At 36.1% G+C, this 26,419-nt stretch overlaps 1 pseudogene; it reads left to right on the forward strand.

The window, feature by feature from the left end:
* The first annotated feature begins 963 nt into the window (after nt 1-963).
* Nucleotides 964-2,345, forward strand: LOC110145644 (elongation factor 1-alpha 1 pseudogene; annotated as a pseudogene).
* Nucleotides 2,346-26,419: the final 24,074 nt, after the last annotated feature.

Genomic DNA, 26,419 nt, shown 5'->3' on the forward strand with positions numbered 1-26,419 from the left:
AAGCTACCATATGAGCCAGCAACTCCACCCTGGGCATGTATCCAGAAAAGACATACACTCTAATTTGAAAAGAGATATGTGCCCCAATGCTCATTGCAGTGCTGTTTACAATAGTCAAGATATGAAAACAACACAAGTACCCATCAGCAGATGAATGAAAAAAGAAAATGTACTATATATATATGTATATATATACACATACATATACACATACATATACACACACATATATATATATGTGGAATGGAATATTACCCATTTATAAAAAAATGAAATATTGTCATTTGCAGCAATACAGATATACCAGAGAAAGACAAATATTATATCATTTATTTGTGGAATCTAAAAAATGATACAAAGGAGTCTATATATAAAACAGAAACACACTCATAGACAAAGAAAAAAAAATTATGGTTACCAAAGTGGAAAGGGAGGGGGTAGAGATAAATTAGGGGTAAGGGATGAACAGATAAAAACTACTATACATAAAATAGACAAACAAAGAGGCTTTACTCTATAACACAAGGAACTATTCAATCTTGTAATAATTCATAATAGAAAATAATCTGATATATATATATATATATATATATATATATATATATATATATATATCATTCCCTTTGCTATACACCTGAAACTCACATAGTATTGTCAGTCAACTATACTTCAATTCTTAAAAAATGCAGCAACAAACTGCTGATCAAGATCTGATCCACTCTGAGGAAAGTTCTCCCTGAGTTCCCCAAAATGCTATACAAAAGAGAAAAAATATTTTCCTAACTTTTAAGAACTTCTCTATATTGCTGTTTTCATCATGGAAGACAACTATAATTCTCTCTAAAGAAATAGATAAATAAATTCTGAGTTTTTTAAAAAAAGAATAGTATCTTAGGCTTTTTTGCAATGAGTTTGCTGCCAGGACACAGGTGTCATGAAAACCACCATTAAACCTAAGCAAAAATGGGAAAGGAAGTGACCCACATCAACATGTTGTCATTGGGCATGTTGATTCAGGGAAGTCTACCGTGACTGGCCATCGGATCTACAAATGTGGTGGCATCGACAAGAGAACAATTGAAAAGTTCAAGAGGCTGCAGAGATGGCAAAGGGCTCCTTCAAGTATGCCTGGGTCTTGGACAAACTGAAAGCTGAACGTGGGTGTGGTATCACCATTGATATCTCCTTGTGGAAATTTGACACCAGCAAGTACTATGTTACCATCACTGATGCCCCAGGACACAGAGACTTCATCAAAAACTTGATTACAGGCACATCCCAGGCTGACTGTGCTGTCCTGATTGTTGCTGCTGGTGTTTATGAATTTGAAACCGCTATCTCCAAGAATGGGCAGACCCTTGAGCATGCCCTCTGGCTTACACTCTGGGGTGAAACAACTAATTGTTGGAGTTAGCAAAATGAATTCCACTGAGCCACCGTACAGCCAGAAGAGATACAAGGAAATTGTTCAGGAAGTCAGCACCTACATTAAGAAAATTGGCTACAACCCTGACACAGTAGCAATAGTGCCAATTTCTGGCTGGAATGATGACAACATGCTGGAGCTAAGTGCTAATATGTCATGGTTCAAGGGGTGGAAAATTACCCGTAAGGACAGCAATGCCAATGGAACCACCCTGCTTGAAGCTTTGGATTGCATCCTGTCAACAAATCGCCCAACTGACAAACCTTTGTGTTTGTCCCTTCAGGAGGGCTATAAAATTGGTGGTACTGGTACTGTCCCTGTGGGTCAGGTAGAGACCAGTGTTCTCAAACCTGGTGTGGTGGTCACCTTTTCTCCAGTCAATGTAATATCTGAAGTGAAATCTGTAGAAATGCACCAAGAAGCATTGAGTGAAGCCCTTCCTGGCGGCCATGTAGGCTTCGATGTCAAGAATGTGTCTGTCAAAGATGTTTGTCATGGCAATGTAGCTGTTGACAGCAAAAATGACCCACCAATGGAAGCAGCTGGCTTCACAGCTTAGGTAATTATTTTGGACCATCCAGGCCAAATCAGTGCTGGATATGCACCTGCGCTGGATTGTCAAACAGCTCACATTGCTTGCAAGTTTGCTGAGCAGAAGGAGAAGACTGATCATCATTCTGGGAAAAAGCTGGAAGACAGCCCTAAATTCTTGAAATCTGATGCTGCTGCCATCCTTGATATGGTTCCTGACAAGCCCATGTGTGTCGAGAGTTTCTTTGACTCTCCTCCCCTGGGCTGTTTTGCTGTGCGTGACATAAGACAGACGATTGCTGTGGGTGTCATCAAAGCAGTGGATAAGAAAGCAGCTGGAGCTGGCAAGGTCACCAAATCTCCCCAGAATGCTCAGAAGGCTAAATGAATATTATCCCCAATACCTGCCACCCCGGTCTTAATCGGTGGTGAAAGAACTGTCCCAGAACTATTTGTCTCAATTGGCCGTTTAAGTTTAATAAGTAAAAGGCTTGTTAATGATAACAATGCATCGTAAAACCTTCAGAAGGAAAGGAGAATGTTTTGTGGACCATATGCTTTGTGTGTGGCAGTTTTAAGTTATTAGTTTTTAAAATCAATACTTTTTAGTGAAAACAACTTGACCAAAAATCCGTCCATTAAAAAAAAGTTTAATGAGAAAAAAAGAAATACTATCTTTAAAAATATTAATTGTAACTCATATTAATACAATAACAGTAGTACCACAAAACATAAGAGTACTAGTAGTTTTGGTGTGTACATGAGGACTTGTAGAAAAATTCTACCAAGTGATGTCTAAAGGCAAACTTACCCTGCGATAAATATATGCATAATTTCATGAGGGTTTGGTTGTTATAAATTTATAATATAAAATGTATGATATAAAATGTCTTCATACTACAAATTATTGTTAAAATTCTCCACACTTACATCATAGAAGAGATGAATATGTTTTCTTTTCCTTGGATTTATACAGAGACATCATTAAATTGAATAAGAATTGATTGAGCAATGACAATATACTAAGTAGGATTTAGGTATATAACGGTGCCCATATACATGATGATAACATCTTGGAGGAATTTTGATGTTTGAGGATAAATAAGCCAAAAATAACATAATACTCTCTTCTAAATAAGTTAATTGCACACGGAACTCTCATTATAAGGTTTTTATACTTAGTATGTTTTCAGCTATATTATGAGTACATGGAAAACTGAGTATATTTGAGAAGACTTTCTAAATTACCTCCTTCATTTGTCAATATGCAAGAAAATTCTCTAAAGTCTATTGCCAAAAAGTTTATTCCACAGAGAGTACTCATAGTTTATAAAATATAGAGTCAACTTTTTAGCAAACTACTCAAGATTTTGGAGAAGGAAATGACAACCCACTCTAGTATTCTTGCCTGGAGAATTCCATAGACAGAACAGCCTAGAGGGCTACTGTTCATGGGGTCACAAATAGTCAGAGATGACTGAGTGACTAAGCACACTCAAGACTTTATAAATCTTTATAAATCCAGTCTTAGTAATCAGAATCATACTCATACATTAATATCATATGAAGGGAAAATGAAATTTTACTCCTTCATATCTCATAATTGTACTAGAGGCTGACTCTCAGTTCTTTTATTTTCCCTGAACTTAATTTCATTGCTTTCTTATTTGTGAATATTGGTGACCACATTAGGCTTATATTTCACACAAATGTCTTTGAAAGGCATATGAGGATTGTTAATAATTCAGCATATGATGATCAACTTTTATTAACATTTTACTATAATTGAAAATCAAACAGGTCAATCTTATGATCTGTGTTAAACTAATTTCATTTAATTTAGCCCAAGAAAAAGTAGTCCATGTTCATATGTGTATACAAACGTTCTGTTATAATATGCACAATACCATTTTCATATGGTAAGACATAAAGAAATGTATATATTAACAGAAATAAATGTGTCATAAATTTTCTCCTGAAAACAGATTTTTAAGTTTTAGGAAGCTTTGATTAATTCTGTGTGTATAAGTACAGTAAGGATTTGGTGTTTCAATACACTATGTTAATACTTAATTTGAAACAAAAAAAAAACACCTTTCTGAACCAACTGTCAGTAGTCCTTTAAAACAGAAATTTATAGTGTTTGATTTGTAGACCACTGTTCATGGCAAGTCACTGTCAACTGTAATGGACTTTGCAGACAGCCACAAAAAGTAAGGCCACCTCTCATCATGAGTGCAGACCACAATATCATCCAATGACAATATAGATCCCAATCTGGAGATTTGTGATATACGGTTCATGAGATCTCCCACAGTCCTCTCTTCACAGAGTGCTGGCTTTTTGACTCGAAGATTAGGATTATGATTTGTAGAGTGATTTTTTTCTAAGCAACAGCACATTTCCATTTCTTAAGGTTAAGTGAGTAGCTAAGGTTTCAGTTCACTTGAGTTCAGTCACTCGGTCATGTCCAACTCTTTGCGACCCCATGGACTGCAGCATGCCAGGGTTCCCTGTCCATCACCAACTCCCAAAGCTTGCTCAAATTCATGTCCATCAAGTCGGTGATGCCATCCAATCGTCTCATCCTCTGTCAACCCCTCCTCCTTCTGCCTTCAATCTTGCCCAGCATCAGGGTCTTTTCCAATGAGCCAGTTCTTTGCATCAGGTGGCCAAAGTATTGGAGTTTCAACTTCAGCAACAGTCCTTCCAATGAATATTCAGGACTGATTTCTTTTAGGATTGACTGGTTGGATCTCCTTGCAGTCCAAGGGACAGTCAAGAATCTTCTCTAACACCACAGTTCAAAAGCATGAATTCTTCGGTGCTCAGTTTTCCTTACGGTCCAACTCTCACATCCATATACGACCATTGGAAAAACCATAGCTTTGATTAGATGGATGTTTGTTGGCAAAGTAATGTCTCTACTTTTTAATATGCTGTTTAGGTTTGTCATAGCTTTCCTTCCAAGGAGCAAGCATCTTTTAATTTCATGGCTGCAGTCACTAATTGCAGTGATTTTGGAGCCGAAGAAAATAAAGTAAATAAAATAAAATAAACCTAAGGTTTAGATTTTGATAAATAGATATGAGAAAAAGAAATTTGACTATGAAAAGATTATAATGTGAGTATAAAAAATAGGCTTTTACTTTTTTCTGTTAAATTCTGTTGCTTTAACCATAAAGAATTAATACCGATAAGAATTCCAGAATTTCACTTCTGAAATTAAAAATAAAAGAAACCTATACTTTTAGGATTTGGGTTGTAAATTACCAGCACACAATAGTTTCCTCTTAACTAAGAGCAAAATTAATCTAGTCTAATAAAAATGTCAATATTGGTATGTTAACCTTTATCTGGCTATTTGACAAATGAAAGTATTCTCTCCTGATATTGGAATAATTAGATGTTTCAAAAATAAAGTTTGTTTAGGAAAGATACAAACTTAAAGAGATATAGGTAGCATGGATTTGTAATATCAGAATCAATAATTCTACAACAATTTGCCATAGAATTAATCTTCATATAGTAATTAAAAACTCAAATGTCCATGATTTAAAGTAAATCAAACCTATAATTCAAAGAATCTTATACAAAGAAGCAATAATATTAACAAACTTAAGTTAGGTAATATAATATCCTCCTCATTATCTGATTGTCTAAAGTTAATTTTATTTTCTAAAATTATAAGATGTAATGAATAAAATGCTCTGAATGAAAAACAATAGAACTATAAATATTTTTGTGGTAAATAGTAAAATAAATAATATAAGAAGGTAAATAATACAAAAATTTCTTGGTTTATAATTCAAGATATTTATGAATTCTATCCTGCAACATTACAAAGGTGCTATTATTGTCATGCTGAGATTACTAATTACAAAATATTTACAAAACTTTCTAATAACATTTACAAAACTTTCTCAAAGTTACTAGCTAGAAAGTAGTTGACTCTTAAATTAAAAATTCTCAAACTTCTTTGGCCAGCCCCATAGAATACAGCTCTGTCCTGTCACTCATCCGTGGTTAAACATCTTTTAGTGGTGGTACACATTCTCAGGACAATGGGACATTTAAACACATACTGTGCCATCCCCTGTCATCTGCAACTGCCAGTATAATAGCTATTGCTTTATCAAAAGACTTTCCATTGCCATGAACTCCTTTCAGTTCAGTTCAGTTCAGTTGCTCAGTCGTGTCCGACTTCCCACGCTATTCATTTATAGTAATTCAAGTTCTTTCCCCTACCCCCAGGTTAGGAGCTGTAGTTTCAAAGTCTTAAATATAGTCTAAAGGATGCCTAGTCCACCACACTAGTTAAAGCTGAATTCCCACTAAAACAACTGCTATTGCCTCTATTCAAAACACTGCCTTTTTAAAGCAAATGTAACAATTTTTTTTATGCTGTTTAAGTTCTCATCCAACTAATACTTAAAAGATCTAGGGGATTTCAAAACAAACAAACTGTCTGGGACAATCCTTGGAAACACGTATAGAGTTCCACGCAAATGTTATTTGTCCCCAACATCAAACACATCCTTGAAAAACAGCACCAGGAAGACTTAGAGTGGTCAACCCTTTGTCCCTAGACTTCAGCTAGACCCCTAGATGTACTAGCCTTACCCAGAATTTTTCTGTGGCAACCTCACAATTCAGGTATCAATAACCATAACCTATATTGCTTAAACGTAGACTAGAATTACAAATTACAAATGCTCAGAAGCAAACCGGAATTACTGTTTGGAAACCATGATGCTCCTGTGCTATCACAGAATGGAGATTTCTGCATTAGTTCTGGATTCAATAGAGAAAATCTAAGTATGCCTTAGAACTATTGCTCCGGTTGGGGGGGGGGGAGCAGGGGGAACAGTTATATACGTAGTGTCCTGTAATATACAGTATTCCTTTAGAACAGTGAAGTGAATATCAAATCATGGCTGCAGACTGTTGTGATAAACTGTCTGTATCTTAACCTAGTGATCCCTGAATCATCTTGTCTGTTTTGAGGTTTTAGTGTCATCGTAAGAAACTGGTTATTGTAGGTAATCATTGGTGGAGAAATCTGTAAACATTTTAAGTGAATCTTTCTTAAATTTCTCAGAAGTCTAATTGTTTCAGAATTCAACAACCAGTTCAAAAGTTCTCCAGTTTAAATCAACAACCACCAAATATCTCTGTAGTCACATACTCCAACCTTAAATTTCAATCTTAATCATTTTGATAAAGTTCTTGGAGTTTTATTTCAAATCAGAAACTATTGTGATGAATTTGGAAAATTAGGATTTACACACTCTTTCCAATAAAAAGACAATCTCTGAGAAAGGTAGGAGAGAAATTTGTTGCAATATTTATATTTGGTGGAGTCAGTATCAATAATATGATTTAAAAAACATTTAAAATATACTGAAATAGACACTCAAAAAGTAATAATATATTGCTTTAACTTTTAAAAATCATTTTATATTCCAGTATGCATCAATTTTGTTATTTTCATGGTGTGTTAAATCCATATATTACACATATTAAAAATCAATTTTTATAAAATTTACTCCCAATTACAACACACCACATAGAGGTAGACAAACTGCTAAAATTCATCAAGCATGCCTTTATAATTAACAATATTTACAACTGATTTTGAAACTATGTGTGTGTGTGTTAGTTGCTCAGTTGTGCCCAACTCTTTGCAACCCCATGTACTGTAGTCCATCAAGCTCCTCTGTCCACAGGATTTTCCAGGCAAGAATACTGGAGTGGGTTGCCATTTCCTTCTCCAGGGGATCTTCCCAACTAGAGAATGCATAAAGTTGCTGTAGCAACTTTATATAGTGAATATAAGTGTTCATGTTCACTATATACATAAAACAGTGATATATTCTGAAATCATATGAAACAAATAGAAAACTGCAAGTCATTTATCATATTTGGATAAAGGTGATTGGCATAAGCTACATAATATATACCTGCTTAAGTATACTTGGAAATACTAATTTGTCTGATGAATCACTTGATAAGGATAATATCCTAAGTGAAGTTTAAGCTAAAGCAATCATTTCAGGAAAAAAATTATTTCACAATTAGATCTGTCATGAAAAATTTAATTCAACCTTTCAATCTAAGATAGTCTAAAATGATTTTTATAATTTTACATCATTTACTGTGGAAAAACAATTAAACTAGATCTCTGTAGAGTCACAGGTGCACATAAGTATCCAATTTTCTGGATTTATGATGCAGACAAGAAAAGGGATAGGGCAAATTAATAAGTGCTATAATAAACACATGCAAGGCATGGATTGTTGGCAGTAAGTACATCATTTTCCATCACATTCTACTGGCTAGTTCCAGGGTTGCTCCTAAATGCAAAGAATCTAGGAAATGAAGTTACCTGGGTGCTCAGGAAGAATAAGTATCTTTCAATTCAGTTGATCAGTTGTGTCTGACTTTTTGCAACCCCATGGATTGCTGCATGACAGGTTTCCCTGTCTATTACCAATTCCTGGAGCTTGCTCAAACTCAGGTCCACTGAGTCAGTGATGTCGTCCAACCATCTCATCCTAATTGTCCCCTCCTCCTCCTGCCTTCAATCTTGCCCAGCATCAGGATTTTTTCCAAAGAGTCATTTCTTCACATCGGGTGACCAAAGTATTGGAGTTTCAGCTTCAGCAACAGTCCTTCCAATGAATATTCAGGACTGATTTCCTTTAGGATGGACTGGTTGGATCTCCTTGCAGTCCAAATGACACTCAAGAGTCTTCTCCAACACCACAGTTCAAAAACATCAATTCTTCGGCACTCAGCTTTGCTTATGGTCCAACTCCCACATCCATACATGACTACTGGAAAAAACAGGGCTTGGACTAGACAGACTTTTGTTGGCAAAAGTAATGTCTCTTCTTTTTAATATGTTTTCTAGGTTGGTCACAGCTTTTCTTCAAAGGAACAAGCATCTTTTAATTTCATGGCTGCAGTCAACATCTGCAGTGATTTTGGAGCCCCCCAAAAATAAAGTCTCTCAATGTTTCCATTGTTTCCCCATCTGTTTGCCATGAAGTGATGGGACCAGATGCCATAATCTGAGATTTCTGAATATTGAGTTTTAACTGAACTTCTTCACTCTCCTCTTTCACTTTTATCAAGAGACTCTTTAGTTCTTCTTCACTTTCTGCTATAAGGGTGGTATCATTTGTATATGTGAGGTTATTGATATTTCTCCCAGCAGTCCTGACTCCAGCTTGTGCTGCATCCATCCTGACATTGTACATGATGTACTCTGCATATAAGTTAAATATACAGGGTGACAATATACAGTCTTGAAATACTCCTTTCCTGATTTGGAACCAGTCTGTTGTTCCATGTCCAGTTCTAACTGTTGCTTCTTGATTAGCATAAATATTTCTCAGGAGGCAGGTCAAGTGGTCTGGTATTCCCATATTTAAGAAATTTTCACAATTTGTTGTAATTTACACAGTAAAAGGCTTTGATGTAGTCAATAAAGCAGAAGTAGATGATTTTCTGGAACTCTCTTGCTTTTGTGATGATCCAATGGATGTTGGCAACTTGACCTCTGGATCCTCTGCCTTTTCTAAATCCATCTCGAATATCTGGAAGTTCACAGTTCATGTACTGTTGAAGCCTGGCTTGGAGAATTTTGAGCATTACTTTGCTAGTGTGTGAGATGAGTGCAATTGTGCAGTAGTTTGAACATTCTTTGGCATTGCCTTTCTTGGTTGTTTGAGGAGGCCTTACAAATAGCTGAGAAAATAAAAGAAGCTAAAGGCAAAGGTGAAAAGGAAAGATATACCATTTGAATGCACAGTTTCAAAGAATAGCAAGGAGAGATAAGAAAGCCTTCCTCTGTTATCAATGCAAAGAAATAGGGGAAAACAGTAGAATGGAAAAGACTAGAGATCTCTTCAAGAAAATTAGAGATTCCAAGGGAAAATTTCACACAAAGATGGGCACATTAAAGGACAGAAATGGTATGGACCTAACAGAAGCAAAAGATATTAAGAAGAGGTGGCAAGAATGCATAGAAGAACTATACAAAAAAGATCTTCATGACCCAGATAACCACAATGGTGTGGTCACTCAACCTAGAGCCAGACATCCTGGAATGCAAAGTCAAATGGACCTTAGGAAGCATCACTACAAACAAATCTAGTGGAGGTGATGGAATTCCAGTTGAGCTATTTCAAATTCCAAAAGGTGATGCTGTGAAAGAGCTGCACTCAATATGCCAGCAAATTGGGAAAACTCAACAGTGGCCACAGGACTGGAAAAAGTCAGTTTTCATTCTAGTCCCAAAGAAAGGGATTCTTTGTTCTAGTTTGGACAAAGAATGATCAAACTACTAGACAATTGCACTCATCTCACATGCTAGAAAAGTACTGCTCACAATTCTTAAGCTAGGTATGTTTAGAGAAAATCTAAATGATCTATTCCATAGGCACTTAAGCTTTACAGGTTTTGTTTTGTTTTGGTTTTGGTCTTCACTCTATAATGGAGGTAATAAACCTCATATTGTTGTTGTTTAGTTGCAAGTCATGTCTGACTTTCTGTGACCCTATGGACTGTAGCCTGCCAGGCTCCTCTGTCCGTAGAGTTTCCCAGGCATGAATATTGGCCCAGGTTGTCATTTCCTTCCATGGATATTCCTGGCCTTGGGGTCAAAGCTTCATCTCCCGTGTTGGCAGGTAGATTCTTTACCAGTGAACTACAGGCAAGCCCAATAAACCTCATATTTAGTACTGAAAAAAAAAAAAAAAAAAGAATAGTGGAAACAAATGTTAAAGACCTTGTCTATCTACTTCACAAAATATATGTTTCACAAAACACAGAATATTTAAAGCTTTAACCTCCTTCTATGACACAAGAGATAAAGAAGATGCTTCAGTCAGTATGCACAAAATGGGCTGAAGCTGTTAATCATGAATACCTCACTCTATGATCTCTAAGTCACAGAAATAAACAATTAGGCATGAAATAAAAGTCAGGGGAGAGAGTGAACTACTGAAACCAGACATACTGAGTTGCTAATATGCAAGTTTGCATTTTAGAGGAGAATTTTAGGAAATAAATAAGTGTGGCATGTGCTATGGCAACCTAGCTGAACTCTAAAGAAAAATACTGTTATACTTATCAAATTCAAATTTTCCCTGTTTAATATTGTGACTTAAAGGACTACATGTAGATAGCTATGTAGGGTTCGTTCTTCAGAACATTAACTAAAATATCAGAAGTTTATTGAATTCTCTATCAAATCAAACTTGTAGAGAATCAGTAGACAGAATTTTGTTTTGACCACAAAACTGTCTATATTTTTAGACACTTAGTCTTGAGGATCTAAATTAACTGAAGAAACTATTACTTAATAAAAGTACTGTCATCCTATAGCCTTTCTGTGGTGAGAGGGTGGGTGGGAGGAGGAATAATCGATCCCAGGTATCTTGTCTGCCTCCTTTGAGAGTATCAGACCAGCAGTTGGTGAATATAGACTGTGAAGAATGGGCAACAGAAAACAATTAATAAAGGAGATCTCTCAAAAAGGAATAAAATGCAGACCTATACTTTTGATAGACACAGACCAGTCAAAATACAGGTCTAGGAATTCCACTCAAGTTCTTGTCAATAATGTGTTATGTATTTTATGCTGGGTGGAGTCATTGTGCTTTAAGAGGCTGAGGCCAAAAAATGAGAATAACATTCTTAAGCCATTGCCCTTTCCTAAAAGTGTATGAGTGGAATCCAAGTAACAGGTAGGAAAATAGAGATTTTATGTTTGTTTGGCCAAAACATAATCAGGTTATTGAGATGTCAGCTAGCTGTTTCTAAGCATTAAGCCGATATCATTATCCAAAGATGCAGAAAGAAGAGCCTAAAGCAAAAAAAGGTAGAAATTGTCAAATAGTTCTTCTAGATTCTAGAGATACATGGTCCCCACTTGATTGCATATTCCATGAATTCCTTTTGCATGCAATGGTAGAAAGTAAGGTTTTGGGAAGAGGGCACAGTAATTTAAGGACAGAAATGATAGGAGGTGAAAGGAAACCAAAATCTACTACATGGCATAACCCAGAATCGAAAGATTGAAAGTTGTTAACAGATTAAATTTAGGCACCTTTTTCTTTTCAGGGGTTAAGCAGATAATGAATGGAAGCACAATATCTTCATCGGTAGACAATGGTTTTATCAAGCAAGTTTGTAATTTCCTTGGTTCTGTCTCACTGCAGCAAAAATTTGAAGCGGCAGATGGACCAGTATTACAGCCGCATGTTACAGCTCAATTTTATTTAGAAAGCAAAGGAAAATACATCCTGAAGGCATGAGGGCAGGTCAACCCAAAAGAGGCAAAGAGAAGAGAAGTTCCTGGCTCAATTTTGGCTTCTCTTTTTATGTTTGTTTTTTTTTTTTTCTCCTCCCACTAAGCTTGCTCTGTGTAAACTGGGCTAGCCAGGAGGACTGTTTGTTTTACCTGGGATCCTCACTCTGGTCTTTGGACCTTCCCTTGTTCTATTTTCATGAGTTTTTCCCACCATTGTCTTTTAGCCAATGCCATTTTGGACTCCTTTTTCCTGTTCTAACTATCTAACTGTTTCATTCAGTGTTTAATGGAGCTGAGTCCTGGGCAGAGATTAAAGGTTGAAAGTAGGTTAACCATGTGGAAACAATAAATATCAGCATGTCAAAATCTAAGATGGGAATACAGTGTCCAGAAATGGAGAGCTCTCTCAAGTGTTTACAAAGAAAATTTTATGATGTTTTCCAATTCTGCATAATATCCTCTAGTTTTTCCCTTCTCTTACCTCTTTTGTAGGTCCACACCATGAATGACAAGAAGAAAAGAAAAAAAAAAAAAAAAAAAAAAAACAGACTCCAAGATTTCTTAGTCTTCAAGTCTATAACATATCTCACATTATAAAAGTATATTGTTAGTATAATCAATAATCTAGTTTTTTATTCATTCATTCAAAAACATTGATTAAGTTCCTAATAGATGCTTAGGTATTAGGTGCTACAGAGGCAATTATGAACAAAATATCCAATGAGTAATCCTTGGAAGCCCCCTCTTACTTAACATACTTACAAAATCCCTCCCAGGACTTCCTGCCATTTGCTTTGATGACTTAGACATTTCTGAGGCTTTCCCTTGTTCCAAAACTGATTGAAGGCAAGCAACATTTATTAGGGGCAAAACCAAATATGTCAATACCACATCAAAGCAAATAACAGGGAGATGAATGAAAAACTATGGAAAATGCTACCTGTAGGCCGAGGTAGATAGCCAATCATTTATTATTCTATGGAATCTAGATCTTCTGTGACTACGACCCCAGACCCTACCTTCTTGTCAATTGCTTAGATAAAAGACATGGCAATAATGAAGAGGGTTAAGTGGTAAAATGCCAACCACTTTGGCAGATACTCTTACAATAGTCACACAGAAAGAAGAGTAAAATGCTTTGGAGAGGCTGAGTTTATGTCAATAGGAATTTTTATAAGGACAACACAACTTTTTTAGAGTCTTTCAAGATATTAAAGTAAGTTTTTGATGTTGATGTTCAGCTTAGTAACTTACAAGTGAGAATATCTGTAACAGTTATTTTCTTAAAAGTATTTTTATTAGAAAATTCAAGGTCTCCCCATATTTCTAATTTCAAATAATTGTTCACAATCAGTTGTCTTTATACATCTGACAATATCTGGGAGTGAAGTTTCTAATGCAATTCCCTATGAGTTTGAGGTTGTATCTCTTTTTTAAAACATTTCTGTTCCTTTTTTTTCAGAATTTTTTGAAATGTTTATTCAAGATTGGATATTCTTCCTTTTAGGTTTGTAAGATAATGTATGCATGTGATGAAGACTACAAATTCCATAAAAGAATATGCAGTGTAAAAATAAGCCCCAATTTATCCTTTACCCACAATTCTCAGTTCTGATCTCTACTGGAAATGACAATAGTCTGGTTTGTGAATATCTACATTTCTCCATTTTCCTCAAAAAAATATATATAGGAAATTATTTCACATCAGCCTTTGATAAGTTTCTTGAATTTGGAGAAAATAAGTCATATGCTGAATCATTGGAAATAAATAATAATAGAGCAACATGCATAGCTTCACATATTTAAAACCAAGTTTTTCTAAATGATAGCATGGTTTTGTAAACACACTGGTCCCACTATTTTCCTGCTTATTTTGATGTTTCATGTGTCAAGTGGTTTGAGTATATAATTTTATAAAAACAACTCTGTGTACATGTGTGTGCACATGTGTGCGTGGCTAGTAGGGATGGGTGGCATGGGGGATGTGAGAGGTTGAAGGATTTTTATTACCAAAATTAGCTGTTTCAAAGCAGAAATGGTGCAGATTGACAAAGATCTGAATTTGAATCATTAAACAAATGACAAATGGATGTCAGGGAATAAAAAAGATAGATGATAGGGATGCTTAGAATCAGAGATTTTGATGACCTGTGTTTATCTAATCAAACCACTGAAGAACGGTTCCCTTTGGTAAAATGCCTAGTGCAGTCTATTTTTATGGCCTAAGAGATGGCATTTTTTAACCACTTTACTTAATAGACTGTTTCACAATCCATCTGATTTAATCATTTGGATATTGCTTCTCTGACAGTCAGCCTAACATTTTCTTTGCTTAATTTTATCTGACTTCTGCTTTTACTCTTTTATCACATTATTCCAGAGAAATATGACTGGCAGGTTTTAATGGATGTAACTTGATGTATATCTTTAATTTGGGGCATTAAAATAATTAGGAAATTAAAACCATACAATCATTTCTTATCTGTCCCATTAATTGTCTTAAATATTCCTATTATGATTTCACATTGGTCCCATGAGTAATGATATAAGGAAGAACTCATTACATTATGGGGGAAAAATCCTACACTTTATTAGATTTATACCTATGGGTCAGTCCATTGCAATGTTATCCCTGATTAATATTTTTTTACCTCTCTGAGTTGCAATTATGCTTTGCATAATGAGTGTTCAGGGTTCAGTACAATAAAAGAGTCATGAAGGTCATGGTTGAACAAGTGGAATGTGATGAGTAATAGCTCTGAGGTCTAGAGTAATATTTAATATAGACTCCATTATTTTCCTAATGTATCATTCTTTTTATCTAGAATTAGGACTTTATTAATGTTCAGTGACATCATGCTTCTTTTATCAAATGTAAGTCTGAGATCTTTGCATGACATGCTGAAAGAGTAGACATGCCAGGTTGTGATGCTGTTAGATAAACTTTTATGTAATGAAAAGTTGAATTTTAATTTGAGTAAAAAAATAGACCATATACTACACACATCTTTGCAATTCCTCCTTGCTAACCTATTTCACTGATAACAGAAAAGAACCTTGAGGAGCATTTATTCATTCACATTTCTTGTTTATAATTTGATTAGTCAGCATCCCTTCAGGAACATTTCTCCCCTCCAAGGAAACAAATGAGAGGAGTTGGGAGGCTATGGAAGCACTGGGTCCCCAAGGCACAGCTGTATTCTTTTGCTGTTTGAGTTACTACATTCTTAGAAAATATGTTGGAATCCCAAGATAGAAGCAATTAAAAGAACATATGATTTAGTTATTGGACAGAGAAAATTTATATAAAAACTTTGTCAGGATATAATACTGCCAAAAATAAGTCTAACCTGGTGAGGCATAGAAGGGAGGTAGGATTTCTAGAAAACATTCCAGAAGAATCTCCCTATATACTCTTAGAAAAGAATAAGTCCTTGTTTTTCCAAGTTTCTCCTCTCTGGGGTGATGGATGTCCTCTGACTGCACTTTTAAATATACACTTTTAAATATACTGTATCAGCCAAACCAGATACAGTTAGAAAATAAGTGGGAAACTCCAGATCCAGTGACTAATAGGGCAATGAATTAATTGTATTTCTCTTTCTTATTTTATGGTATTTTACATACCCTGAATTTTAGTTCCTGTTATGTATGGTCTGAATGTTTGTGTCTCACCAAACACTAACTCATATGCTGAAATTCTCATGCTCAATATGAAGGGATACATTTAGAAGGTATTTAATATCCTTTCAAAAGAGGCTTGAGAAAGCTCCTTTGCCCCTTACATTCTTCATGTGAGAATACAAGGAAAAGTCTGCTACCTAGAAGAAGGACCTCACCTAACCATGCTGGCACCCTGATCTCAAACATCCAACTTCCAGAACTGTGATCATAAATTTCTATAGTTTAACAAGACACCCAGTCTGGGACATTTTGTTATAGCATCCTGAAGGGACTAATTAAAACAATTACTGTGGACTGCAGCTCACTGGTTAAACCCACTTACTCTTAGCAACAACACAGTTTACCCATCCAGGCACTTTCTAACCTCCTAACCTGAGTGTTAAATCTTGTTCCCTGTATCTCTAGTCACTGGCATCCTTCTAATGAAGAATAAGACTCAGAAAAATAAGTGGTTTTTTTTTTTTTTTTTTTTTACCTGAATATTACCTGTTCTATGAAGCACAAGCTGGAATCAAGATTGCCGGGAGAAATATCAATAACCTCAAATGTGCAGATGACACTACCCTTATGGCAGAAAGTAAAGAATAAAGAGCCACTTGATGAATGTGAAAGAGGAGAGTGAAAAATCTGGCTTAAAACTCAACATTCAGAGAACTAAGATCATGGCATCTGGTCCCATCACTTAATGGCAAATACATGGAAGAAACCATGGAAACATTGAGAGACTTTATTTTTTGGTCTCCAAAATCACTGCAGATGGTGACTGCAGCCATGAAATTAAAAGATTCTTGCTCCTTGGAAGAAAAGCTATGACCAACCTAGACAGCATATTTAAAAGCAGAGATGCAAAAAAATAAAAAAATTTAAAAATAGTAAATAAATCAAAAGCAGAGACTTTACCTTACCAACAAAGGTCTGTCTAGTCAAAGTTATGATTTTTTCAGTAGTCATGTATGGATGTGAAATTAGGACCATAAAGAAAGCTGAGCACCAAAGAATTGATGCTTTTGAACAGTGGTATTGGAGAAGACTCTTGAGAGTCTCTTGGACTGCAAGGAGATCCCACCAACTCATCCTAAAGGCAAACAGTCCTGAGTATTCATTGGAAGGACTGATGCTGAAGCTGAGACTCCAATACTTTGGGAATCTGATGCGAAAACCTGACTCGTTGGAAAAGCCCCTGATGCTGGGAAAGATTGAAGGCAGGAAGAGAAGGGGACAACAGAGGATGAGATGGTTGGATGGCATCACTGACTCAAAGGACATGAGTTTGAGTAAATTCCAGGAGTTGGTGATGGACAGGGAGGCCTGGCGTGCTGCAGTCCATGGGGTCGCGAAGAGTCAGGCACTGAACTGAACTGTACCTTTTCTTTAGAATATTATTTTCCGGAGCTATTGCCTATCACGTTGACAGATTTAGCTTTTTTATAATTAGCCAGAATATACCTGAATTTTCACTGGAAGTCCCTCTTGGTCCCTCAGGCGCCTGCAGCTAATTAATTTCTTCTTTCTCTCTCTTATGTATAACACCCAATTTGTCTCCTCTAAATACTCTCCTAGGATAACAAAGGGAGTACACTCTGATAGGGAGTTGCAGATTTAGTGCTTATTTTCATTTAGCAAGTATTTTGTATGTCAAGGGCTTAGGATTTCTCCAGAACATTAGGAAGATCCCTAACTCACTAAAGGCAACTGTTCAGTTTCACTGATGATTGATTTGAGTGGACATCATTTCTTGTCAGAGAATCTCTGAATGGGCAAATGCTATTGTCAGAGTGCTATATAATGTACTGTTTACAGAAAAAAAATATGATAGGAAAGTAAAAGTAGGAAATCTAGTCTAGCTTTGAAAAGCAGAGAGAGAAACTTGGAAAGGAGACATAAAAAAGCTGAAATCTTAAAAAATGAATAGAATTTATTGAGGTGACAGGTAAAGGAAAATGTACCTGAAAAAGAAGAAGGAAAAGAGTAAAACTGCCAATATGACTTTACATTTTCCTCAGCTTGCAACAGGCTTTGTCCTGCTTTTAGACCTCTTACTTCTTGGAGAATTTACTTTAGAAAATATAACTGCAAAGTCCTTCTCTATCCACTTTGACATGCAAATCTTCTTCCACTTTCCTACCAGTTTTACAAACTAAGAATGTAGGGAATGACTTTCTCAAGGACCAGAGAGCCATCAGTTTGAAATCAAGGAGAGAGCGTTCTTTATGCCAATCTCTGTGGGAGGGCAGAAGCCTAATCTAGATAAGGGATAATTAGCAAACACAGATGGTCAAACAACACTGACTGCCTCCCACACAATGTCCTCTAGTACTTTTCCATTAGCTCACCCCAGCTTTCCTGCCTTTTGTCTCTGAAATCAAGTTCAGTTTTTCTCTCCCACAGCAAGAGTCTTGAATACAATCTTTCTGGACTGTTTCATTCTATTCAGTTTAGGGTTTCTTTTTTCTTTTTCTTTTTTTTTTTAAATTTAGTGTTTCTTTTATAAAATTCAGCCAAAAAAAAAAAAAAATAGGCAACGTGGTGCTGTTGAGGAACATAGGATGTCTGGTATGGCTATAGTATGGAGGATTCAAAGGAGCAGTTAGTCTTTTATGTCGCTGGAGAAGGCAGAGCAACTTTCCTTTAGTGAGAATCTGTACAGAAAATACTCACCGTGAAATTTTTATCAAACTTCAGTAACTTAGGCCCTAAACATCTAGTCCTGAATTCTCTAAATGCCAGGTTCCTCTGAACCATTAGGTTTTAACCACTGGCTCAATTCAGCATAAGCTATTCTCATCACTCTCTATTAAAATGTAAAAAAATAAAATAAAGAAATGCTAATCTGAGTTTTGGAATTTCATATTAAAGTGAAGCATTTTATAGCAATATTCAGAATGTATCTGCAATGAGAGATCTAAAAGACACATATATTCAAACTGAGGTTGTCAATTTCAATGTTTTCGGAACTCATACCGTTAGGGGAAGCACACTGATTGAAACCGCCCACCCTGGCCAGGCACCATAGTAACCATTTGCATGAGTTGTTTTATGACAGGAGATCCTGATAAGGAATAGGGAACTAATAAGCCACCACCAACCGGAAGAGTTCGGGAAAGGTCAAAAGGAGACACCGCGTGTCCGTCCACTTCCCAGAGTCCCTCTCGCTAGTGTCCATCTTGGCTGAGCGATGCGTGCACCACCAGGAAAGACTCTGAATTAGAATGATTGGCCAAAGACCACCCGGAAACTAATCCCACCACCATAAAACCCAAGACTGCGAGCTACAGGGCAGAGCAGTTCTCCTGGGTTCCCTTACCTACTGCTCTCCACCCCGGGTGCCCTTCCCAATAAAATCTCTTGCTTTGTCAGCATGTGTCTCCTCAAGACAATTCATTTCCGAGTGTTAGACAAGAGCCCAGTTTCGGGCCCTGGAAACGGTCCCCCTTTCTGCAACAATACGTTTTCTATTAGTTAAGACTTTTTAACTATTGGTATCCTTTAAAATCTCTTCATTTACATATATATATATATATAATATCTTAAGCAATTAAGAGATTTTTCATTATTTTCAAAATATACTCATTTATTTCATTTACATTACTGTTAGATTATAGAATCACTCAGTTGTGCCTGACTCTCTGTGACTCCATGAAATGTAGATTGCGAGGCTCTTCTGTCTGTGGGGATTTTCCAGCAAGAATACTGGAGTCAGTTGTCATGCCCTCCTCCAGGAGATCTTCCCAACCCAGGGATTGAACTCAGGTCTCCTGCACTGCAGGCGGATTCTTTACCATCTGAGCAACCAAAGAAGCCCATGAATACTGGAGTGGGTAGCTTCTCCACTGAAGCATGGTAAAAAATCTGGCTGGTAAAAAATCTGCCTACGATGCGAGAGACCCGTATTTGATCCCTGGGTGGGGGAGATCCCCTGAAGGAGGGCGTGGCAACCCACTTCAGTATTCTTGCCTGGAGAATCCCCAGAGAAGCCTGGTGGACTATAGTCCATGGGGTTCACAATGAGCTGGACACAACTGAGCGAATATATATTTTGCAGGAAGGGGGACCGTTTCCAGGGCCCGAAACTGGGCTCTTGTCTAACACTCGGAAATGAATTGTCTTGAGGAGACACATGCTGACAAAGCAAGAGATTTTATTGGGAAGGGCACCCGGGGTGGAGAGCAGTAGGTAAGGGAACCCAGGAGAACTGCTCTGCCCTGTAGCTCGCAGTCTTGGGTTTTATGGTGATGGGATTAGTTTCCGGGTGGTCTTTGGCCAATCATTCTATTCAGAGTCTTTCCTGGTGGTGCACGCATCGCTCAGCCAAGATGGACACTAGCGAGAGGGATTCTGGGAAGTGGACGGACACGCGGTGTCTCCTTTTGACCTTTCCTGAACTCTTCCGGTTGGTGGTGGCTTATTAGTTCCCTATTCCTTATCAGGATCTCCCGTCATAAAACAACTCATGCAAATGGTTACTATGGTGCCTGGCCAGGGTGGGCGGTTTCAATCAGTGTGCTTCCCCTAACATATATATATATGTATAATTATATACATATTAAGAAACAATTAAGAAACTTTTCATCATTTTCAAAATATACTCATTTACCTATTTATATTATTGTTAGATGATAGAATCACGTCTGAATTTTTAATTAATTAATTTTAGTGCAGTATAGTTGCTTTACAATGTTGTCTTAGCTTCTACTGCATATCAAAATGAATCAGCCATATATATACACATGTATCCACCCCCTTTTGGGTTCCCCTCTCAATTCGAACACCACAGATCATTAAGTAGAGTTTCCTGTGCTATACAATATATTTCTATCAATCTTCCATTTTATACACTGTATCAATAATGTGTATGTGCCAATCCCGATCTCCCAATTCCTGCCACCCCACACCATTCCCTGCTTTGTATCCATATATTTGTACTCTATATCTGTGTCTCTAGTGTTGCTTTACAGACAAGGTCATCTATACCATTTTTCTAGATTACACATATGTGCATTAATATATGATACTTGCTCTTCTCTTTCTGACTTCACTCTGTATGACACTTTCTAGCTCCATCCATATCTTTACAAATGACCCAATTTCATTCTTTGTTATGACTGTGTAATACTCCATTGTATATATATATGACATCTTTTTTATCCATTCCTTCATTGATGGACATTCAGGTTGTTTCCATGCCCTGGCTACTGTAAATAGTACTGCTGTCAACACTGGGGTGCATGTGTCTTTTTGAATGATTATTTTCTCAGGGTATATGACCCTGAGTGGGTTTGCTGGGTCATAGGATAGTTCTCTTTTTACTTTTTAAAGGAAACTCTGTACTGATCTCCTTAGTGGCTGAACTAACTTACATTCCCACCAACAGTGTAGGAGGGTTCCTTTATTTTTCACACCCTCTCCAGCGTTTATTTGTAGATTTTTTTGATGATGGCCACTCTGACTGGTATGAGGTAATACCTCATTGTAGCTTTGCTTTTCTCTAATAATTAGTGATGTTGAGTATCTTTTCACCTGTCTGATGGTCATCTGTACATCTTTGAAGAAATGTCTATGTAGGTTTTCCACTCATTTTTAAAATAATTATTTATGTATGTAGTTTTTGTTTATTTTTGGCTATGCTAGTTCATTGCTGGACATGGGCTTTCTCTAGTTGCAACAAGTGGGTGCTACTCTAGTTGTGGTGTGCAGGCTTCTCAATGCAGTCGTTTCTCTCATTGCAGAGCACAGGCTCTAGAGCATGAGGGTTCAGTAGTTGTGGCACAAGGGAGCTCCAACAGCATGTGGAATCTTCCTGGACCAGGGATCAAACACATGTCCCCTACATTGGCATTGGCAAGTGGATTCTTAACCACTGGACCCCCAGGGAAATCCTCTGCCCATTTTATGACTGGGTTGTTTGGAATATTTTGGAGATCAATCCTTCATCAGTTGCTTCATTTGCAAATATTTTCTCCCATTCTGAGGGTTGTCTTTTTGTCTTGTTCCTGATTTCATTTGCTGAGCAAACACTTTTTAAATTTAATTGGGTCTCATGTGTTTATTTTTGTTTTTATTTTCACTGCTCTAGGAGGTGGGTCAAAAAAGGTCTTGCTGTGATTTATGTCAAAGATTATTCTATATCTTTTAGTTTTATCATTGGTTAGGCATAACAAAAGCTTATAAATTGAAATTTCATAAACCAAGTATTATCTATATCTCATGATGTTACTTTGATATTATTCACTAATAAGGTAACTAATTCAAATGGTTGCCTACTTTGCTATATTCTCTTTTCTCTATTCTAAATACTTAGATTTGATCTATTTTTAAAATTATTCATTTAGTGGAAATTTACTGAAAATACAGTACCATATTAAAAATGGTAAAGTACCACTGAAGAATCCCCAAAAAATTTCCCCTCAGTCTTACCCTACACCTCATTGAAAAAAAAATTAAAATACTACTGTGATTCTATGGTTAGGCAAACTAAAAGAATATATATTTACATAATAGAACAGGGAGGTTTGCTTATACAAAAGAAAGGAGTTAAGCTATGATTCTCAATTCTGGTTTCACTCAAGAGTCACAAGGGAGAGCTTTTTACATAACCCAGAGCTTGAGCCACATCCACAGTGATACAAATTTAATTGTTTTGTGGTAGAGTTAGGTTGTTAAAATACACACTTCACGTATGTATTTTCTATGTCTTGTGAGGAATCTAATGCCCTGCCACAGTTGGGCAAACTGGTTAAAGGTAGAGTCTGTGCACGGTGATCTCTCCTGGTATTTCCACTTTATTTCCAATCTAGGGAAAAAAAAAAAAAGTAGTGTTTTTCTTCCTCCTTACTGACTGCTTCCCAAAGCAGGAAAGAAAGGGCAGTATCATGTCATATATTTGGGGGCGTATCACAGATAACTACCTAAATTAGTTCTGTTTTGCTTTATTTTTCTAAACTATATTGCCTCTCTGCCAATTAGATTACCATGACTAAGCAAAAGGGTATTTTGCTGTACTGTAGTCTAGTTTAATAAAATTCTATAATTATATATGACTAACATCTCCATAAGTAACATTATACTCTTTGCCATCATTTTATATATATAGATTTCTCCTGTTTAGATGGGATGAAGTTATATTTTCTGCATTATACAATTAAAATCCTTTCACACAAAATGAAGAGTCAGTTTTTCCAATCTGTATATCTGAATAAGAAATACAAATTTGATGCCTTTTCTTTCAGGATTCCAGAGAGGTTGAGATCATTAAAATGAAAGATGTTTAGTTTTTCAAAATTTGGTTTATATATGTGTGCATACAGATTATATGGGCTTCCCAGGTGGCACTAGTGGTAAAGAACCCACCTACCAATGCAGGAGCTATAAGAGATGCAGCTTTGATCTCTGGGTCAGGAAGATCCCCTGGAGAAGAGCATGGCAACTCACTCCAGTATTCTTGCCTGAAGAATCCCATGGACGAAGGAACCTGGTGGGCTACAGTCCATGGAGTCCCACAGAGTGGGACATGACAGAAGCAACTTAGAGCACATGCACAAATAAACCATGAATTAGGGAAAAGAGTAGAGAGTGAACTTGAAGAAACTTCGATAGATAACAACATAGTTGAGAACCAGATCTGGTCCCAATCTAGCACATTAGAGCACTAAGCAAATAACAGGATCAAGTATGCCTATGAGATATAAACTTGAGAAGAATCACATCAGAATATCCTATCAAATTTTATACTGGCACATGACTAATGAATAATTTACCAAGATTATGAGGTTACTCCTTAATATCTTTTGTTATCCCTTCAACATACTTTCTATATCGTTTTGTGTCCAACTAATTATAGAAGAGAGCTGAAAAAGCTTTCTCTCTATCTTTAAGGAATTGCTAATCAGATAACTTCTAATGAGGGCTTTCCTTGAGCACCCCATATAAGTAGAGTCCTCAATCTTATTCTTATCACTAGTGATTATTGTTTACTTCACAATAGTCGTTTGTAAGTATACACTTATTTATTCATTTTCCTTGCTTAGTACCTTTTTCTTCAATAGAAAACCAGCTCTTTAGAGCTGAGAAGAAAAGTCCTTTGATTTACCAATGTGTCTAACAGTCTACCTGGAATTAGAGATGTTCAATAAAATGACTTGGATGGGTAATCAACTAGTCACCCCCAATGTATATTCCCTCCATACCCCCCAAACGTTAGAGTAGATATGAAACAGTTTTAGTGCTGCAATAATGGGAAAATGTAATAAAAATGCCTAAGAATATGCATATACTAATAAAAAGAAAAAATGAGAATTGAGAGCCATTAAGCCATTATCAGAATGGCATGCAAAATACACTTATTTCTTTTATTACTATCGTTATTATTCTACTGACCAGAAGAGTTAAAAATGGTTTTTGAATTCATTTAACTGACTTCTGAGTAACAGCTCACAAGTAAATTTAATCTGCTTTTGTACTCCTGCCAAAATTGGAGGAAAGTTTTAGCACTAGAAGTTTTAAAAAATGCTATCAAAAGAACAGGAACTGAAAAATAACCGCTTTAAAATGCAGAAGCAACCAGACTAAAGAAAGACATCAATACCCTTCCAAATGAAGCATTGAATCATTGAAAGAATAAGAAACTAATGAAGGTCCTAGCAAGATAAAGTTGTTTATAAAAATTTGACCCATAACTACAAACCTAATACATTTCATCAAATCCAAAAATGGAAAAAATTTTTTACAAAAGATAATAGAATACAAACAGATAAAACACTAACACTCAAAATGTTATGATTATCATGAAAATAAGAGATCACCTGCCTGGAGAATTCCATGGATAGAGGAGTCTGGCAGGTTACAGCCCATTGGGTTGCAAAGAGCTGGACATGACTGAGCAACTAATACTTTTACCATATTGATTCCACTCCGTGCCGCAGTCATTGTAAGACTTATGTATTAGCTCCTTTATAACTTAACAACAACCAAGAGATAGATACTATTATCAATAATATGTTAAAAATAAGAAAGCTAAGGCACAAAGAGGTAAATTAATTTGCCTAAGTTCTCACACAAAGTAACTATAGAACCAAAGTTAAATCTGGGTGATGCCAATTCCTCTCCAGTTGAATTGGTGTTAAAAATTTATTCCAATCAGCTCTTCAGCTTAAGACTGGTAGAAGGATATGGATTAAAATGCAGCAAAAATTCAGGGAATTTATTTTTCTAGAGAACATATTTTTTTTTTTATTTTACAGTGAGTTTTCAGATGTAACAAAAATATACAATGATCTAGCAAAGAAAACATTGATAATTTGGATTTTGTTAAAATTAAAGAACTTCTGTACTGTGAGAGACACTATTAAGGGAATAAAAAAGAAAAGCTATAGGCTGAGAGAAAATATTTGCAAAACACTTACAAAATAGAGGGCTTCTATCTAAAATAGACAAAGAAACCTTAAACTTCAATAAAAAAAATAAACAATCCAATTAAAAATGAACAAAAGATCTTAACAGCTATATCACCAAATAAGATATACAAATTACACAGAAGCATATAAAAACTACACATAATTTATCATTAGGAACTGTAAAATAAAATAATAATCAGGAATTGTAAAGTAAAACTATAATGCTTATCAATTACAAAGGATACACCAAAAACAAAATAACGATAAAGCAGATGGAGCAACAGGAACTCTTATTTATTACTGGTAAGAAAACACAATGGTATAGTCACTTTAGGGTATACTTTGGTAGTTACTAGAAAAAAACTAACTATATTTTTACCACAAAATCCAGCAATTGAGGTAATAACTGTTTTGAAAATGCATGGCCACACAAAACCTGCATGTAAATATTTACAGAACCTATATTCATGACTGTCAACAACTGAGAGCAAATGGGGGCTTCCCAGGTGGCTCACTGGTAAAGAATTCACCTGCCAATGCAGGAGACACAGGAGACACTGCTTCAATCCTTGGGTCAGGAAGATGCCCTGGAGTAGGAAAGTGCAATCTTATCCAGTATCCACACCTGGAAAATCCCATGTACAGAGAATCCTGGCAGGCTGCAGTTCATGGGGTTAAAGAGTTGGGTGTGACTGAGCAACTGAGCATGCAGGAACAAAAGCAAGGAAGGTGTTCTTCAGTAGGTGAATGAATAGACAAACTGTGATACCAACAGAGAATGGAATATTATTCAATAATAAAAAGAAATGAACTCTAAATCTATAAAAAGACATGTGAGAAACCAAAATGTATATTGCTAAATGAAAGAAGCCAGTCTGAAAAAGCTTTCTGCTGGGTAATTTCAATTACATTATGAACTTCAATTCGCATGATGGGAAACACATTATGGAGGCCAAAAAATCAGTGGTTGCTAGTGGTTTAGGGCAAAACTAGCTAATGATGAGGCTTAGGGAGCAGTTGAACTATTCTGTGTAATATTCTAATTGTATATATTTTTCACATTAA

The sequence above is a fragment of the Odocoileus virginianus genome, chromosome 5 (assembly GCF_023699985.2).
Source record: "Odocoileus virginianus isolate 20LAN1187 ecotype Illinois chromosome 5, Ovbor_1.2, whole genome shotgun sequence".
NCBI classification, from domain to species: Eukaryota; Metazoa; Chordata; class Mammalia; order Artiodactyla; family Cervidae; genus Odocoileus; species Odocoileus virginianus.